This window comes from Sinohyriopsis cumingii, unplaced genomic scaffold (assembly GCF_028554795.1).
Source record: "Sinohyriopsis cumingii isolate HCF-2022 unplaced genomic scaffold, ASM2855479v2 utg002479l, whole genome shotgun sequence".
In the NCBI taxonomy this organism is placed as follows: Eukaryota; Metazoa; Mollusca; class Bivalvia; order Unionida; family Unionidae; genus Sinohyriopsis; species Sinohyriopsis cumingii.
In genome coordinates this window covers 209,001-229,711 of record NW_028316224.1, presented here as the reverse complement: position 1 = coordinate 229,711, position 20,711 = coordinate 209,001, and the positions used below count along the sequence as shown (strand labels likewise).

At 34.2% G+C, this 20,711-nt stretch overlaps 10 non-coding genes across 10 annotated transcripts; all 10 read left to right on the top strand.

Moving 5' to 3' along the window:
* The first annotated feature begins 344 nt into the window (after window positions 1-344).
* LOC149770387 (5S ribosomal RNA) lies at window positions 345-463 on the top strand. The gene has a single exon (XR_016418683.1). It is a non-coding gene; the product is annotated as a 5S ribosomal RNA (ribosomal RNA).
* Window positions 464-1,363: 900 nt separating this feature from the next.
* Window positions 1,364-1,482, top strand: LOC149770386 (5S ribosomal RNA). The gene has a single exon (XR_016418914.1). It is a non-coding gene; the product is annotated as a 5S ribosomal RNA (ribosomal RNA).
* Window positions 1,483-5,128: 3,646 nt separating this feature from the next.
* LOC149770385 (5S ribosomal RNA) lies at window positions 5,129-5,247 on the top strand. Its single transcript, XR_016418892.1, has one exon. It is a non-coding gene; the product is annotated as a 5S ribosomal RNA (ribosomal RNA).
* A 900-nt stretch (window positions 5,248-6,147) lies between these two features.
* LOC149770384 (5S ribosomal RNA) lies at window positions 6,148-6,266 on the top strand. Its single transcript, XR_016418913.1, has one exon. It is a non-coding gene; the product is annotated as a 5S ribosomal RNA (ribosomal RNA).
* A 3,499-nt stretch (window positions 6,267-9,765) lies between these two features.
* Window positions 9,766-9,884, top strand: LOC149770383 (5S ribosomal RNA). The gene has a single exon (XR_016418793.1). It is a non-coding gene; the product is annotated as a 5S ribosomal RNA (ribosomal RNA).
* Window positions 9,885-10,784: 900 nt separating this feature from the next.
* On the top strand, window positions 10,785-10,903 carry LOC149770382 (5S ribosomal RNA). The gene has a single exon (XR_016418912.1). It is a non-coding gene; the product is annotated as a 5S ribosomal RNA (ribosomal RNA).
* Window positions 10,904-14,342: 3,439 nt separating this feature from the next.
* Window positions 14,343-14,461, top strand: LOC149770381 (5S ribosomal RNA). The gene has a single exon (XR_016418682.1). It is a non-coding gene; the product is annotated as a 5S ribosomal RNA (ribosomal RNA).
* Window positions 14,462-15,361: 900 nt separating this feature from the next.
* LOC149770380 (5S ribosomal RNA) lies at window positions 15,362-15,480 on the top strand. The gene has a single exon (XR_016418911.1). It is a non-coding gene; the product is annotated as a 5S ribosomal RNA (ribosomal RNA).
* Window positions 15,481-18,974: 3,494 nt separating this feature from the next.
* On the top strand, window positions 18,975-19,093 carry LOC149770379 (5S ribosomal RNA). Its single transcript, XR_016418792.1, has one exon. It is a non-coding gene; the product is annotated as a 5S ribosomal RNA (ribosomal RNA).
* A 900-nt stretch (window positions 19,094-19,993) lies between these two features.
* LOC149770378 (5S ribosomal RNA) lies at window positions 19,994-20,112 on the top strand. Its single transcript, XR_016418909.1, has one exon. It is a non-coding gene; the product is annotated as a 5S ribosomal RNA (ribosomal RNA).
* The last annotated feature ends 599 nt before the right edge of the window (window positions 20,113-20,711 follow it).

Genomic DNA, 20,711 nt, shown 5'->3' with positions numbered 1-20,711 from the left:
ATAATTCCGAGTATAACATCATTTGTCGTTAATGAAGCTGACTGACGAAAGAAAACGACAACCTTGATGAAATTTGACACGGAACTCGCCATTGTATTACTATTCAAATGACTGCACAAATATGGCAACCTACATGTCAGTGACATCGGCGATCAAATAAGCTCTTGCTTCTTTACAGATTGAAACTGAAGGGATGTATTGTCGTAAGCAGAGCTCTCCCCTGTCTCTAATATATATATATATGTGTGTGTGTGTGTGTGTGTGTGTGTGTGCGTGTGTGTGTAATATATCTTTGTAACGACGAAGAGACAACCTATATTAGTCTTAAATTTGTACATACAAATGTCTACGGCCATACCACGTTGAAAACACCGGTTCTCGTCCGATCACCGAAGTTAAGCAACGTCGGGCCCGGTTAGTACTTGGATGGGTGACCGCCTGGGAATACCGGGTGCTGTAGGCATTTTTTAAACTTTTTTTTGGTTCCATCCTCACTATGAGGATATGCGATCATATATGGCCAATATTTCTTGTTCACAAATCTGGTGCAAATTTTTCAGTTTCCTCTACCTCCAGGATCGAAATGGGCTGCCTCGTATGCCGTCCAGATCCTCCAAATTTCTTCTGATATTCCGGATTCAGCCTATAGCGAATAATTGCAACGTATGCAATCGATGTCTTTCATTTTGGATACTTGTCTGTGGTATTTCTTATTCAATAATTGATAGATATATTTGGAATGTATTATTTTTAATTATTTTAATTTATTTACCTGTTTTTAGCAGGGCACCAGTCTATCAGTGTGAAACTTGGCATCCCTTAGCGAATACTTCGAATATGGGCCATTGACAAAATAAATTGGTGTATAAATCTCTGTTTTGATTACAGTAAGTTTGGATGGATGTTCCCTGCTTCCACTTCCTTGCACTTTCTGTGTTTCCACAACTTTAACGTTTCCGAGCTGCAAGACGATATCCGTTTCAAATCAGATTCGAGTCCGTCTTTAAAGGTAGCTCATAGGCTGATGTCGATTATTTACCTATTGAATTAGTCAGTTGATACAAGATAAATAATAATAATAATAATAATGCCCAAAAACAACAAAAATGAACTGAATCTTCGTTTAAATGCATTGTTATTTAAGTCCATTTGAAGGTGTAAACCTCCGGTTAAGCAACTAATGTCCGAGTCCGAAAATGCCTGAATTACAAATTTGAATAATGTATGAAGGCAGTTTATCTATATAAGTTTTAATAAGTACACTTTAATTACTAATTTTACACGGCACATAAACGTAAACGTCTGTACATCGGAAACGGTGAAGAGAGAAGCGAATATAAGTCTTAAATTTACACACACTTGTGTCTACGGCCATACCACGTTGAAAGCACCGGTTCTCGTCCGATCACCGAAGTTAAGCAACGTCGGGCCCGGTTAGTACTTGGATGGGTGACCGCCTGGGAATACCGGGTGCTGTAGACTCTAATTTTTTTTTTTTCTTTTATAACTAAAAACAGTTGAAGTTTTTCTTTCTTTCTTTTATTGTAACTAAATTTACTTTATTCAATATAAATAATAAATAGAGCAATTTCTCGACTTTCATTTTCTCTTTTTCCTTAACTTTCTTCAATAATTCGGATCCTAAAAAAATCAAGTATAGGACCTGAATATAGCAAATGTTGCTTTGCACTTCTCTGCTCTTGGTTTCGATCCTTACTACTGGAATATGCGATCATAGATGACCAGTATTTCTTATTAACAAATTCGGTTCAATTTATCCAGTTTCCTCTACTTTTACTACCACAACAAGCTGCCTCCTTTCACGTCGAAATACTTCCTTCAAGTTTCTTCTCATATATTCCTGGTGTAGTCTCTAGCGCAGAGTTGCAAAATATGCGATCAATGTCTTTCATTTTGGGTACTTATTTGTGGTATTTCTTATTCACTAATTGATTGATAAATATGGAATGTATGAATTGTGAGAATTTTTTATATTAATTTATTGATTGATTGATTTCTTTTACAGCAGGGCCTCAGTCTGCCAGTGGGAAAATTGGCATCCTGTAGCGAATACTGTAAATATGGGCCATTGGCTAAATAAATTGGGTTATAAAATTCTGTTTTGATTACAGTAAGTTTAGATAGATATTCCATGCTTCCACTTTCTGTATTTCCACAACGTTAACTTCTACAAGTTGCAAGAAGAGATCCTTTGCAAATCTGATAAGACCCTATTTTTAAAGTTAGCTTATAGGCCGGTGTCGCTTATTTTAACCAAATGATAGGACAGAAAGAGGAATAATAATAATAATAATAACAACAACAAAAATGTCCTGAATCTGCATTTTAAGTCAATTTCAACATGGAATTCTCCCCTTATCTGGGTCAGAAATGGATGAGTGACAAATATGAGTATCTGAGGCCAGTTTTGCTTCTTTTGGATTAGAACTTTGAATCAGTATACACTTTAGTTACTAATATTATACTGCACACAAACATTTGTACATCGGAAACGTTGAAGAGATGTGTGACTAATCAGCCCAAGAGTCTTGAAAACGCATCAAGACAACAAATTATGTTTTACAGTCGAAATGTTGTTCTCACTAGAACTGAAATCATTTAATTTCTACTTAAATGCCCGAAAAATTTACAATTAAAACTACAATAAATGTATTATACCTAGTCCCGCACAGTGACGTTTATCTGATTCCCTGTACTCACCGAGAGCATTCTGTGTCATATGGATGCATATCAAATGAAGTGAAAAGTAATGGAATACTCGCTTTTTTATTTATCCCTATGCATCGTGGTGCCCACACCATGATGAGACGCTGTTTCAATAAACCTTTTTATATATGTTCTTTACTGTTCTTCCTTTTTCTTCTTGCTTTATCATACTGACACACGAGAGAGAGAGAGAGAGAGAGAGAGAGAGAGTATGCAACAAAGTTCGCATAACTTTATCAGCTATTAACATTAATTGTACTTCTGTGTAATTTTATTTTTAACGCGTTATCCTATAACGATTGCAAACAAGGGCAAAAACTCTACTGATCTTACTCGATAATTATACCATACTGAATTAATAAGTTTATCTCGTAAAAACGGATCATATATATATCCTGGGTGGCTGAGGGTGTTTTAAGATATGTGTGTGTCTTTTGTGATATCTATATATATATATATATATATATATATATATATATATATATATATATATATATATATATATATATATATATATATATATATATATATATATATATATATATATATATATATATATATATATATATATATATATATATATATATATATATATATATATATATATATATATATATATATATATATATATATATATATATATATATATATATATATATATATATATATATATATATATATATATACGTTTGTGTGTGTACATACATACATACATACGTGTATTATTTACATATAGTCTTGGATAATTTTAATTATTGGGATATGGATTTTAGATATCAACAGATACAAAGGAAACAAACGTTTCAATACATATAATGACATTTTCTGAAATTCTACATTGTATCATATTGACCTACTACTTGCTAGGCAAGCTGACTTTTATAAAATTTGCAAACTCCTTATATATATTTAAACTTACTTTTAGTATTCAACCAGAAAATCAGTACAGTGCAGAAAGATTGAAAATATTATTTCTTTCATATATATATATATATATATATATATATATATATATATATATATATATATATATATATATATATATATATATATGAGAGAGAGAGAGAGAGAGATGGGGGGATTCGGAATGGTTTAAACAGACTCTAAATTACACTGATAAAATGTACATCAGTCCAATGGTTAACATGATAGATTTCTATCAAGCTGGTTGCCCTATTGTACCCTTGAGCAAGACTACCCTCATTGCCTAACAAAACCAAGCAGTCTTTTGCCAGAACACCATAATGTGAACTTAGGCCATCTAAATCAAATTCCTATGTGAAATTTGCCAATATAAGCCAATACACTTTAATGCAAACTTAGCCAATCTAAACCAAATATCTTAATGGAAACTTAGCCAAACACCTTAATGTGAACTTAGCCCATCTAAACCAATGTACCATAATGTGAACTTAGCCCATCTAAACCAAGAAAAGAATAATGTGATATTGGCTCATATAAACAAAAACACCTTAATGCTATCTTAGCCAATCTAAACCAACCGACTTAATTTATTTTTATAAAGAATACAAAGTGAAAATTTAAATACTTTTCAGCATTATAAATGAAATCACAAATAGTCCATGAAAAGTTATATGACAAGTCCAAAAGGGTAGTGTTCCAAATGAATGCCAGTGGTTTTCTGAATGAAGTCCAATTTTGAATGTGCTGATGTAATAACAATCTTGACGTGTGGCGATGATGTAATTTAGAATGTCCTTGAATGAATTCATAATAGTCCCAAAATAGCGATTTTTGATATTTGGACATTAGTATTGGGGTGTATGGACATATTTGTTTTGCTTATCAAAACGTTGGAAATCGCCGACACCATGCGGTATCGGCATAGGCTGCTTACTAGCCACAGGGGGCTCGTATCATTGCTTACAATGAAACTATCAGTCGTACATATAGTATAAAATGTATGACTGTCAGTTCAATTGTGAGCAACGATGCGAGCCCCTGTGCTTACTAGCCTGCCATGCAAACTTGACCGACCTTTCATCGAGATATACCTGCATGAAATCGAGAGAAATACGATTTATTTTCTCAGAAATAATTCCGAGTATAACATCATTTGTCGTTAATGAAGCTGACTGACGAAAGAAAACGACAACCTTGATGAAATTTGACACGGAACTCGCCATTGTATTACTATTCAAATGACTGCACAAATATGGCAACCTACATGTCAGTGACATCGGCGATCAAATAAGCTCTTGCTTCTTTACAGATTGAAACTGAAGGGATGTATTGTCGTAAGCAGAGCTCTCCCCTGTCTCTAATATATATATATATGTGTGTGTGTGTGTGTGTGTGTGTGTGTGTGCGTGTGTGTGTAATATATCTTTGTAACGACGAAGAGACAACCTATATTAGTCTTAAATTTGTACATACAAATGTCTACGGCCATACCACGTTGAAAACACCGGTTCTCGTCCGATTACCGAAGTTAAGCAAGGTCGGGCCCGGTTAGTACTTGGATGGGTGACCGCCTGGGAATACCGGGTGCTGTAGGCATTTTTTAAATTTTTTTTTGGTTCCATCCTCACTGTGAGGATATGCGATCATATATGGCCAATATTTCTTGTTCACAAATCTGGTGCAAATTTTTCAGTTTCCTCTACCTCCAGGATCGAAATGGGCCGCCTCGTATGCCGTCCAGATCCTCCAAATTTCTTCTGATATTCCGGATTCAGCCTATAGCGAATAATTGCAACGTATGCAATCGATGTCTTTCATTTTGGATACTTGTCTGTGGTATTTCTTATTCAATAATTGATAGATATATTTGGAATGTATTATTTTTAATTATTTTAATTTATTTACCTGTTTTTAGCAGGGCACCAGTCTATCAGTGTGAAACTTGGCATCCCTTAGCGAATACTTCGAATATGGGCCATTGACAAAATAAATTGGTGTATAAATCTCTGTTTTGATTACAGTAAGTTTGGATGGATGTTCCCTGCTTCCACTTCCTTGCACTTTCTGTGTTTCCACAACTTTAACGTTTCCGAGCTGCAAGACGATATCCGTTTCAAATCAGATTCGAGTCCGTCTTTAAAGGTAGCTCATAGGCTGATGTCGATTATTTACCTATTGAATTAGTCAGTTGATACAAGATAAATAATAATAATAATAATAATGCCCAAAAACAACAAAAATGAACTGAATCTTCGTTTAAATGCATTGTTATTTAAGTCCATTTGAAGGTGTAAACCTCCGGTTAAGCAACTAATGTCCGAGTCCGAAAATGCCTGAATTACAAATTTGAATAATGTATGAAGGCAGTTTATCTATATAAGTTTTAATAAGTACACTTTAATTACTAATTTTACACGGCACATAAACGTAAACGTCTGTACATCGGAAACGGTGAAGAGAGAAGCGAATATAAGTCTTAAATTTACACACACTTGTGTCTACGGCCATACCACGTTGAAAGCACCGGTTCTCGTCCGATCACCGAAGTTAAGCAACGTCGGGCCCGGTTAGTACTTGGATGGGTGACCGCCTGGGAATACCGGGTGCTGTAGACTCTAATTTTTTTTTTTCTTTTATAACTAAAAACAGTTGAAGTTTTTCTTTCTTTCTTTTATTGTAACTAAATTTACTTTATTCAATATAAATAATAAATAGAGCAATTTCTCGACTTTCATTTTCTCTTTTTCCTTAACTTTCTTCAATAATTCGGATCCTAAAAAAATCAAGTATAGGACCTGAATATAGCAAATGTTGCTTTGCACTTCTCTGCTCTTGGTTTCGATCCTTACTACTGGAATATGCGATCATAGATGACCAGTATTTCTTATTAACAAATTCGGTTCAATTTATCCAGTTTCCTCTACTTTTACTACCACAACAAGCTGCCTCCTTTCACGTCGAAATACTTCCTTCAAGTTTCTTCTCATATATTCCTGGTGTAGTCTCTAGCGCAGAGTTGCAAAATATGCGATCAATGTCTTTCATTTTGGGTACTTATTTGTGGTATTTCTTATTCACTAATTGATTGATAAATATGGAATGTATGAATTGTGAGAATTTTTTATATTAATTTATTGATTGATTGATTTCTTTTACAGCAGGGCCTCAGTCTGCCAGTGGGAAAATTGGCATCCTGTAGCGAATACTGTAAATATGGGCCATTGGCTAAATAAATTGGGTTATAAAATTCTGTTTTGATTACAGTAAGTTTAGATAGATATTCCATGCTTCCACTTTCTGTATTTCCACAACGTTAACTTCTACAAGTTGCAAGAAGAGATCCTTTGCAAATCTGATAAGACCCTATTTTTAAAGTTAGCTTATAGGCCGGTGTCGCTTATTTTAACCAAATGATAGGACAGAAAGAGGAATAATAATAATAACAATAACAACAACAAAAATGTCCTGAATCTGCATTTTAAGTCAATTTCAACATGGAATTCTCCCCTTATCTGGGTCAGAAATGGATGAGTGACAAATATGAGTATCTGAGGCCAGTTTTGCTTCTTTTGGATTAGAACTTTGAATCAGTATACACTTTAGTTACTAATATTATACTGCACACAAACATTTGTACATCGGAAACGTTGAAGAGATGTGTGACTAATCAGCCCAAGAGTCTTGAAAACGCATCAAGACAACAAATTATGTTTTACAGTCGAAATGTTGTTCTCACTAGAACTGAAATCATTTAATTTCTACTTAAATGCCCGAAAAATTTACAATTAAAACTACAATAAATGTTTTATACCTAGTCCCGCACAGTGACGTTTATCTGATTCCCTGTACTCACCGAGAGCATTCTGTGTCATATGGATGCATATCAAATGAAGTGAAAAGTAATGGAATACTCGCTTTTTTATTTATCCCTATGCATCGTGGTGCCCACACCATGATGAGACGCTGTTTCAATAAACCTTTTTATATATGTTCTTTACTGTTCTTCCTTTTTCTTCTTGCTTTATCATACTGACACACGAGAGAGAGAGAGAGAGAGAGAGAGAGAGAGAGTATGCAACAAAGTTCGCATAACTTTATCAGCTATTAACATTAATTGTACTTCTGTGTAATTTTATTTTTAACGCGTTATCCTATAACGATTGCAAACAAGGGCAAAAACTCTACTGATCTTACTCGATAATTATACCATACTGAATTAATAAGTTTATCTCGTAAAAACGGATCATATATATATCCTGGGTGGCTGAGGGTGTTTTAAGATATGTGTGTGTCTTTTGTGATATATATATATATATATATATATATATATATATATATATATATATATATATATATATATATATATATATATATATATATATATATATATATATATATATATATACGTTTGTGTGTGTACATACATACATACATACGTGTATTATTTACATATAGTCTTGGATAATTTTAATTATTGGGATATGGATTTTAGATATCAACAGATACAAAGGAAACAAACGTTTCAATACATATAATGACATTTTCTGAAATTCTACATTGTATCATATTGACCTACTACTTGCTAGGCAAGCTGACTTTTATAAAATTTGCAAACTCCTTATATATATTCAAACTTACTTTTAGTATTCAACCAGAAAATCAGTACAGTGCAGAAAGATTGAAAATATTATTTCTTTCATATATATATATATATATATATATATATATATATATATATATATATATATATATATATATATATATATATGTGAGAGAGAGAGAGAGATGGGGGGATTCGGAATGGTTTAAACAGACTCTAAATTACACTGATAAAATGTACATCAGTCCAATGGTTAACATGATAGATTTCTATCAAGCTGGTTGCCCTATTGTACCCTTGAGCAAGACTACCCTCATTGCCTAACAAAACCAAGCAGTCTTTTGCCAGAACACCATAATGTGAACTTAGGCCATCTAAATCAAATTCCTATGTGAAATTTGCCAATATAAGCCAATACACTTTAATGCAAACTTAGCCAATCTAAACCAAATATCTTAATGGAAACTTAGCCAAACACCTTAATGTGAACTTAGCCCATCTAAACCAATGTACCATAATGTGAACTGAGCCCATCTAAACCAAGAAAAGAATAATGTGATATTGGCTCATATAAACAAAAACACCTTAATGCTATCTTAGCCAATCTAAACCAACCGACATAATTTATTTTTATAAAGAATACAAAGTGAAAATTTAAATACTTTTCAGCATTATAAATGAAATCACAAATAGTCCATGAAAAGTTATATGACAAGTCCAAAAGGGTAGTGTTCCAAATGAATGCCAGTGGTTTTCTGAATGAAGTCCAATTTTGAATGTGCTGATGTAATAACAATCTTGACGTGTGGCGATGATGTAATTTAGAATGTCCTTGAATGAATTCATAATAGTCCCAAAATAGCGATTTTTGATATTTGGACATTAGTATTGGGGTGTATGGACATATTTGTTTTGCTTATCAAAACGTTGGAAATCGCCGACACCATGCGGTATCGGCATAGGCTGCTTACTAGCCACAGGGGGCTCGTATCATTGCTTACAATGAAACTATCAGTCGTACATATAGTATAAAATGTATGACTGTCAGTTCAATTGTGAGCAACGATGCGAGCCCCTGTGCTTACTAGCCTGCCATGCAAACTTGACCGACCTTTCATCGAGATATACCTGCATGAAATCGAGAGAAATACGATTTATTTTCTCAGAAATAATTCCGAGTATAACATCATTTGTCGTTAATGAAGCTGACTGACGAAAGAAAACGACAACCTTGATGAAATTTGACACGGAACTCGCCATTGTATTACTATTCAAATGACTGCACAAATATGGCAACCTACATGTCAGTGACATCGGCGATCAAATAAGCTCTTGCTTCTTTACAGATTGAAACTGAAGGGATGTATTGTCGTAAGCAGAGCTCTCCCCTGTCTCTAATATATATATATGTGTGTGTGTGTGTGTGTGTGTGTGTGTGTGTGCGTGTGTGTGTAATATATCTTTGTAACGACGAAGAGACAACCTATATTAGTCTTAAATTTGTACATACAAATGTCTACGGCCATACCACGTTGAAAACACCGGTTCTCGTCCGATCACCGAAGTTAAGCAACGTCGGGCCCGTTTAGTACTTGGATGGGTGACCGCCTGGGAATACCGGGTGCTGTAGGCATTTTTTAAATTGTTTTTTGGTTCCATCCTCACTGTGAGGATATGCGATCATATATGGCCAATATTTCTTGTTCACAAATCTGGTGCAAATTTTTCAGTTTCCTCTACCTCCAGGATCGAAATGGGCCGCCTCGTATGCCGTCCAGATCCTCCAAATTTCTTCTGATATTCCGGATTCAGCCTATAGCGAATAATTGCAACGTATGCAATCGATGTCTTTCATTTTGGATACTTGTCTGTGGTATTTCTTATTCAATAATTGATAGATATATTTGGAATGTATTATTTTTAATTATTTTAATTTATTTACCTGTTTTTAGCAGGGCACCAGTCTATCAGTGTGAAACTTGGCATCCCTTAGCGAATACTTCGAATATGGGCCATTGACAAAATAAATTGGTGTATAAATCTCTGTTTTGATTACAGTAAGTTTGGATGGATGTTCCCTGCTTCCACTTCCTTGCACTTTCTGTGTTTCCACAACTTTAACGTTTCCGAGCTGCAAGACGATATCCGTTTCAAATCAGATTCGAGTCCGTCTTTAAAGGTAGCTCATAGGCTGATGTCGATTATTTACCTATTGAATTAGTCAGTTGATACAAGATAAATAATAATAATAATAATAATGCCCAAAAACAACAAAAATGAACTGAATCTTCGTTTAAATGCATTGTTATTTAAGTCCATTTGAAGGTGTAAACCTCCGGTTAAGCAACTAATGTCCGAGTCCGAAAATGCCTGAATTACAAATTTGAATAATGTATGAAGGCAGTTTATCTATATAAGTTTTAATAAGTACACTTTAATTACTAATTTTACACGGCACATAAACGTAAACGTCTGTACATCGGAAACGGTGAAGAGAGAAGCGAATATAAGTCTTAAATTTACACACACTTGTGTCTACGGCCATACCACGTTGAAAGCACCGGTTCTCGTCCGATCACCGAAGTTAAGCAACGTCGGGCCCGGTTAGTACTTGGATGGGTGACCGCCTGGGAATACCGGGTGCTGTAGACTCTAATTTTTTTTTTTCTTTTATAACTAAAAACAGTTGAAGTTTTTCTTTCTTTCTTTTATTGTAACTAAATTTACTTTTTCAATATAAATAATAAATAGAGCAATTTCTCGACTTTCATTTTCTCTTTTTCCTTAACTTTCTTCAATAATTCGGATCCTAAAAAAATCAAGTATAGGACCTGAATATAGCAAATGTTGCTTTGCACTTCTCTGCTCTTGGTTTCGATCCTTACTACTGGAATATGCGATCATAGATGACCAGTATTTCTTATTAACAAATTCGGTTCAATTTATCCAGTTTCCTCTACTTTTACTACCACAACAAGCTGCCTCCTTTCACGTCGAAATACTTCCTTCAAGTTTCTTCTCATATATTCCTGGTGTAGTCTCTAGCGCAGAGTTGCAAAATATGCGATCAATGTCTTTCATTTTGGGTACTTATTTGTGGTATTTCTTATTCACTAATTGATTGATAAATATGGAATGTATGAATTGTGAGAATTTTTTATATTAATTTATTGATTGATTGATTTCTTTTACAGCAGGGCCTCAGTCTGCCAGTGGGAAAATTGGCATCCTGTAGCGAATACTGTAAATATGGGCCATTGGCTAAATAAATTGGGTTATAAAATTCTGTTTTGATTACAGTAAGTTTAGATAGATATTCCATGCTTCCACTTTCTGTATTTCCACAACGTTAACTTCTACAAGTTGCAAGAAGAGATCCTTTGCAAATCTGATAAGACCCTATTTTTAAAGTTAGCTTATAGGCCGGTGTCGCTTATTTTAACCAAATGATAGGACAGAAAGAGGAATAATAATAATAATAATAACAACAACAATAATGTCCTGAATCTGCATTTTAAGTCAATTTCAACATGGAATTCTCCCCTTATCTGGGTCAGAAAATGGATGAGTGACAAATATGAGTATCTGAGGCCAGTTTTGCTTCTTTTGGATTAGAACTTTGAATCAGTATACACTTTAGTTACTAATATTATACTGCACACAAACATTTGTACATCGGAAACGTTGAAGAGATGTGTGACTAATCAGCCCAAGAGTCTTGAAAACGCATCAAGACAACAAATTATGTTTTACAGTCGAAATGTTGTTCTCACTAGAACTGAAATCATTTAATTTCTACTTAAATGCCCGAAAAATTTACAATTAAAACTACAATAAATGTTTTATACCTAGTCCCGCACAGTGACGTTTATCTGATTCCCTGTACTCACCGAGAGCATTCTGTGTCATATGGATGCATATCAAATGAAGTGAAAAGTAATGGAATACTCGCTTTTTTATTTATCCCTATGCATCGTGGTGCCCACACCATGATGAGACGCTGTTTCAATAAACCTTTTTATATATGTTCTTTACTGTTCTTCCTTTTTCTTCTTGCTTTATCATACTGACACACGAGAGAGAGAGAGGGAGAGAGAGAGAGAGAGTATGCAACAAAGTTCGCATAACTTTATCAGCTATTAACATTAATTGTACTTCTGTGTAATTTTATTTTTAACGCGTTATCCTATAACGATTGCAAACAAGGGCAAAAACTCTACTGATCTTACTCGATAATTATACCATACTGAATTAATAAGTTTATCTCGTAAAAACGGATCATATATATATCCTGGGTGGCTGAGGGTGTTTTAAGATATGTGTGTGTCTTTTGTGATATATATATATATATATATATATATATATATATATATATATATATATATATATATATATATATACGTTTGTGTGTGTACATACATACATACATACGTGTATTATTTACATATAGTCTTGGATAATTTTAATTATTGGGATATGGATTTTAGATATCAACAGATACAAAGGAAACAAACGTTTCAATACATATAATGACATTTTCTTAAATTCTACATTGTATCATATTGACCTACTACTTGCTAGGCAAGCTGACTTTTATAAAATTTGCAAACTCCTTATATATATTTAAACTTACTTTTAGTATTCAACCAGAAAATCAGTACAGTGCAGAAAGATTGAAAATATTATTTCTTTCATATATATATATATATATATATATATATATATATATATATATATATGTGAGAGAGAGAGAGAGAGAGAGATGGGGGGATTCGGAATGGTTTAAACAGACTCTAAATTACACTGATAAAATGTACATCAGTCCAATGGTTAACATGATAGATTTCTATCAAGCTGGTTGCCCTATTGTACCCTTGAGCAAGACTACCCTCATTGCCTAATAAAACCAAGCAGTCTTTTGCCAGAACACCATAATGTGAACTTAGGCCATCTAAATCAAATTCCTATGTGAAATTTGCCAATATAAGCCAATACACTTTAATGCAAACTTAGCCAATCTAAACCAAATATCTTAATGGAAACTTAGCCAAACACCTTAATGTGAACTTAGCCCATCTAAACCAATGTACCATAATGTGAACTTAGCCCATCTAAACCAAGAAAAGAATAATGTGATATTGGCTCATATAAACAAAAACACCTTAATGCTATCTTAGCCAATCTAAACCAACCGACTTAATTTATTTTTATAAAGAATACAAAGTGAAAATTTAAATACTTTTCAGCATTATAAATGAAATCACAAATAGTCCATGAAAAGTTATATGACAAGTCCAAAAGGGTAGTGTTCCAAATGAATGCCAGTGGTTTTCTGAATGAAGTCCAATTTTGAATGTGCTGATGTAATAACAATCTTGACGTGTGGCGATGATGTAATTTAGAATGTCCTTGAATGAATTCATAATAGTCCCAAAATAGCGATTTTTGATATTTGGACATTAGTATTGGGGTGTATGGACATATTTGTTTTGCTTATCAAAACGTTGGAAATCGCCGACACCATGCGGTATCGGCATAGGCTGCTTACTAGCCACAGGGGGCTCGTATCATTGCTTACAATGAAACTATCAGTCGTACATATAGTATAAAATGTATGACTGTCAGTTCAATTGTGAGCAACGATGCGAGCCCCTGTGCTTACTAGCCTGCCATGCAAACTTGACCGACCTTTCATCGAGATATACCTGCATGAAATCGAGAGAAATACGATTTATTTTCTCAGAAATAATTCCGAGTATAACATCATTTGTCGTTAATGAAGCTGACTGACGAAAGAAAACGACAACCTTGATGAAATTTGACACGGAACTCGCCATTGTATTACTATTCAAATGACTGCACAAATATGGCAACCTACATGTCAGTGACATCGGCGATCAAATAAGCTCTTGCTTCTTTACAGATTGAAACTGAAGGGATGTATTGTCGTAAGCAGAGCTCTCCCCTGTCTCTAATATATATATATATGTGTGTGTGTGTGTGTGTGTGTGTGTGTGTGCGTGTGTGTGTAATATATCTTTGTAACGACGAAGAGACAACCTATATTAGTCTTAAATTTGTACATACAAATGTCTACGGCCATACCACGTTGAAAACACCGGTTCTCGTCCGATCACCGAAGTTAAGCAACGTCGGGCCCGGTTAGTACTTGGATGGGTGACCGCCTGGGAATACCGGGTGCTGTAGGCATTTTTTAAATTTTTTTTTGGTTCCATCCTCACTGTGAGGATATGCGATCATATATGGCCAATATTTCTTGTTCACAAATCTGGTGCAAATTTTTCAGTTTCCTCTACCTCCAGGATCGAAATGGGCCGCCTCGTATGCCGTCCAGATCCTCCAAATTTCTTCTGATATTCCGGATTCAGCCTATAGCGAATAATTGCAACGTATGCAATCGATGTCTTTCATTTTGGATACTTGTCTGTGGTATTTCTTATTCAATAATTGATAGATATATTTGGAATGTATTATTTTTAATTATTTTAATTTATTTACCTGTTTTTAGCAGGGCACCAGTCTATCAGTGTGAAACTTGGCATCCCTTAGCGAATACTTCGAATATGGGCCATTGACAAAATAAATTGGTGTATAAATCTCTGTTTTGATTACAGTAAGTTTGGATGGATGTTCCCTGCTTCCACTTCCTTGCACTTTCTGTGTTTCCACAACTTTAACGTTTCCGAGCTGCAAGACGATATCCGTTTCAAATCAGATTCGAGTCCGTCTTTAAAGGTAGCTCATAGGCTGATGTCGATTATTTACCTATTGAATTAGTCAGTTGATACAAGATAAATAATAATAATAATAATAATGCCCAAAAACAACAAAAATGAACTGAATCTTCGTTTAAATGCATTGTTATTTAAGTCCATTTGAAGGTGTAAACCTCCGGTTAAGCAACTAATGTCCGAGTCCGAAAATGCCTGAATTACAAATTTGAATAATGTATGAAGGCAGTTTATCTATATAAGTTTTAATAAGTACACTTTAATTACTAATTTTACACGGCACATAAACGTAAACGTCTGTACATCGGAAACGGTGAAGAGAGAAGCGAATATAAGTCTTAAATTTACACACACTTGTGTCTACGGCCATACCACGTTGAAAGCACCGGTTCTCGTCCGATCACCGAAGTTAAGCAACGTCGGGCCCGGTTAGTACTTGGATGGGTGACCGCCTGGGAATACCGGGTGCTGTAGACTCTAATTTTTTTTTTTTCTTTTATAACTAAAAACAGTTGAAGTTTTTCTTTCTTTCTTTTATTGTAACTAAATTACTTTATTCAATATAAATAATAAATAGAGCAATTTCTCGACTTTCATTTTCTCTTTTTCCTTAACTTTCTTCAATAATTCGGATCCTAAAAAAATCAAGTATAGGACCTGAATATAGCAAATGTTGCTTTGCACTTCTCTGCTCTTGGTTTCGATCCTTACTACTGGAATATGCGATCATAGATGACCAGTATTTCTTATTAACAAATTCGGTTCAATTTATCCAGTTTCCTCTACTTTTACTACCACAACAAGCTGCCTCCTTTCACGTCGAAATACTTCCTTCAAGTTTCTTCTCATATATTCCTGGTGTAGTCTCTAGCGCAGAGTTGCAAAATATGCGATCAATGTCTTTCATTTTGGGTACTTATTTGTGGTATTTCTTATTCACTAATTGATTGATAAAATATGGAATGTATGAATTGTGAGAATTTTTTATATTAATTTATTGATTGATTGATTTCTTTTACAGCAGGGCCTCAGTCTGCCAGTGGGAAAATTGGCATCCTGTAGCGAATACTGTAAATATGGGCCATTGGCTAAATAAATTGGGTTATAAAATTCTGTTTTGATTACAGTAAGTTTAGATAGATATTCCATGCTTCCACTTTCTGTATTTCCACAACGTTAACTTCTACAAGTTGCAAGAAGAGATCCTATGCAAATCTGATAAGACCCTATTTTTAAAGTTAGCTTATAGGCCGGTGTCGCTTATTTTAACCAAATGATAGGACAGAAAGAGGAATAATAATAATAACAATAACAACAACAAAAATGTCCTGAATCTGCATTTTAAGTCAATTTCAACATGGAATTCTCCCCTTATCTGGGTCAGAAATGGATGAGTGACAAATATGAGTATCTGAGGCCAGTTTTGCTTCTTTTGGATTAGAACTTTGAATCAGTATACACTTTAGTTACTAATATTATACTGCACACAAACATTTGTACATCGGAAACGTTGAAGAGATGTGTGACTAATCAGCCCAAGAGTCTTGAAAACGCATCAAGACAACAAATTATGTTTTACAGTCGAAATGTTGTTCTCACTAGAACTGAAATCATTTAATTTCTACTTAAATGCCCGAAAAATTTACAATTAAAACTACAATAAATGTTTTATACCTAGTCCCGCACAGTGACGTTTATCTGATTCCCTGTACTCACCGAGAGCATTCTGTGTCATATGGATGCATATCAAATGAAGTGAAAAGTAATGGAATACTCGCTTTTTTATTTATCCCTATGCATCGTGGTGCCCACACCATGATGAGACGCTGTTTCAATAAACCTTTTTATATATGTTCTTTACTGTTCTTCCTTTTTCTTCTTGCTTTATCATACTGACACAAGAGAGAGAGAGAGAGAGAGAGAGAGAGAGAGAGTATGCAACAAAGTTCGCATAACTTTATCAGCTATTAACATTAATTGTACTTCTGTGTAATTTTATTTTTAACGCGTTATCCTATAACGATTGCAAACAAGGGCAAAAACTCTACTGATCTTACTCGATAATTATACCATACTGAATTAATAAGTTTATCTCGTAAAAACGGATCATATATATATCCTGGGTGGCTGAGGGTGTTTTAAGATATGTGTGTGTCTTTTGTGATATATATATATATATATATATATATATATATATATATATATATATATATATATATATATATATATATATATATATATATATATATATATACGTTTGTGTGTGTACATACATACATACATACGTGTATTATTTACATATAGTCTTGGATAATTTTAATTATTGGGATATGGATTTTAGATATCAACAGATACAAAGGAAACAAACGTTTCAATACATATAATGACATTTTCTGAAATTCTACATTGTATCATATTGACCTACTACTTGCTAGGCAAGCTGACTTTTATAAAATTTGCAAACTCCTTATATATATTCAAACTTACTTTTAGTATTCAACCAGAAAATCAGTACAGTGCAGAAAGATTGAAAATATTATTTCTTTCATATATATATATATATATATATATATATATATATATATATATATATATATATATATATATATATATATATATATATATGTGAGAGAGAGAGAGAGATGGGGGGATTCGGAATGGTTTAAACAGACTCTAAATTACACTGATAAAATGTACATCAGTCCAATGGTTAACATGATAGATTTCTATCAAGCTGGTTGCCCTATTGTACCCTTGAGCAAGACTACCCTCATTGCCTAACAAAACCAAGCAGTCTTTTGCCAGAACACCATAATGTGAACTTAGGCCATCTAAATCAAATTCCTATGTGAAATTTGCCAATATAAGCCAATACACTTTAATGCAAACTTAGCCAATCTAAACCAAATATCTTAATGGAAACTTAGCCAAACACCTTAATGTGAACTTAGCCCATCTAAACCAATGTACCATAATGTGAACTGAGCCCATCTAAACCAAGAAAAGAATAATGTGATATTGGCTCATATAAACAAAAACACCTTAATGCTATCTTAGCCAATCTAAACCAACCGACATAATTTATTTTTATAAAGAATACAAAGTGAAAATTTAAATACTTTTCAGCATTATAAATGAAATCACAAATAGTCCATGAAAAGTTATATGACAAGTCCAAAAGGGTAGTGTTCCAAATGAATGCCAGTGGTTTTCTGAATGAAGTCCAATTTTGAATGTGCTGATGTAATAACAATCTTGACGTGTGGCGATGATGTAATTTAGAATGTCCTTGAATGAATTCATAATAGTCCCAAAATAGCGATTTTTGATATTTGGACATTAGTATTGGGGTGTATGGACATATTTGTTTTGCTTATCAAAACGTTGGAAATCGCCGACACCATGCGGTATCGGCATAGGCTGCTTACTAGCCACAGGGGGCTCGTATCATTGCTTACAATGAAACTATCAGTCGTACATATAGTATAAAATGTATGACTGTCAGTTCAATTGTGAGCAACGATGCGAGCCCCTGTGCTTACTAGCCTGCCATGCAAACTTGACCGACCTTTCATCGAGATATACCTGCATGAAATCGAGAGAAATACGATTTATTTTCTCAGAAATAATTCCGAGTATAACATCATTTGTCGTTAATGAAGCTGACTGACGAAAGAAAACGACAACCTTGATGAAATTTGACACGGAACTCGCCATTGTATTACTATTCAAATGACTGCACAAATATGGCAACCTACATGTCAGTGACATCGGCGATCAAATAAGCTCTTGCTTCTTTACAGATTGAAACTGAAGGGATGTATTGTCGTAAGCAGAGCTCTCCCCTGTCTCTAATATATATATATGTGTGTGTGTGTGTGTGTGTGTGTGTGTGTGTGCGTGTGTGTGTAATATATCTTTGTAACGACGAAGAGACAACCTATATTAGTCTTAAATTTGTACATACAAATGTCTACGGCCATACCACGTTGAAAACACCGGTTCTCGTCCGATCACCGAAGTTAAGCAACGTCGGGCCCGTTTAGTACTTGGATGGGTGACCGCCTGGGAATACCGGGTGCTGTAGGCATTTTTTAAATTGTTTTTTGGTTCCATCCTCACTGTGAGGATATGCGATCATATATGGCCAATATTTCTTGTTCACAAATCTGGTGCAAATTTTTCAGTTTCCTCTACCTCCAGGATCGAAATGGGCCGCCTCGTATGCCGTCCAGATCCTCCAAATTTCTTCTGATATTCCGGATTCAGCCTATAGCGAATAATTGCAACGTATGCAATCGATGTCTTTCATTTTGGATACTTGTCTGTGGTATTTCTTATTCAATAATTGATAGATATATTTGGAATGTATTATTTTTAATTATTTTAATTTATTTACCTGTTTTTAGCAGGGCACCAGTCTATCAGTGTGAAACTTGGCATCCCTTAGCGAATACTTCGAATATGGGCCATTGACAAAATAAATTGGTGTATAAATCTCTGTTTTGATTACAGTAAGTTTGGATGGATGTTCCCTGCTTCCACTTCCTTGCACTTTCTGTGTTTCCACAACTTTAACGTTTCCGAGCTGCAAGACGATATCCGTTTCAAATCAGATTCGAGTCCGTCTTTAAAGGTAGCTCATAGGCTGATGTCGATTATTTACCTATTGAATTAGTCAGTTGATACAAGATAAATAATAATAATAATAATAATGCCCAAAAACAACAAAAATGAACTGAATCTTCGTTTAAATGCATTGTTATTTAAGTCCATTTGAAGGTGTAAACCTCCGGTTAAGCAACTAATGTCCGAGTCCGAAAATGCCTGAATTACAAATTTGAATAATGTATGAAGGCAGTTTATCTATATAAGTTTTAATAAGTACACTTTAATTACTAATTTTACACGGCACATAAACGTAAACGTCTGTACATCGGAAACGGTGAAGAGAGAAGCGAATATAAGTCTTAAATTTACACACACTTGTGTCTACGGCCATACCACGTTGAAAGCACCGGTTCTCGTCCGATCACCGAAGTTAAGCAACGTCGGGCCCGGTTAGTACTTGGATGGGTGACCGCCTGGGAATACCGGGTGCTGTAGACTCTAATTTTTTTTTTTCTTTTATAACTAAAAACAGTTGAAGTTTTTCTTTCTTTCTTTTATTGTAACTAAATTTACTTTTTCAATATAAATAATAAATAGAGCAATTTCTCGACTTTCATTTTCTCTTTTTCCTTAACTTTCTTCAATAATTCGGATCCTAAAAAAATCAAGTATAGGACCTGAATATAGCAAATGTTGCTTTGCACTTCTCTGCTCTTGGTTTCGATCCTTACTACTGGAATATGCGATCATAGATGACCAGTATTTCTTATTAACAAATTCGGTTCAATTTATCCAGTTTCCTCTACTTTTACTACCACAACAAGCTGCCTCCTTTCACGTCGAAATACTTCCTTCAAGTTTCTTCTCATATATTCCTGGTGTAGTCTCTAGCGCAGAGTTGCAAAATATGCGATCAATGTCTTTCATTTTGGGTACTTATTTGTGGTATTTCTTATTCACTAATTGATTGATAAATATGGAATGTATGAATTGTGAGAATTTTTTATATTAATTTATTGATTGATTGATTTCTTTTACAGCAGGGCCTCAGTCTGCCAGTGGGAAAATTGGCATCCTGTAGCGAATACTGTAAATAT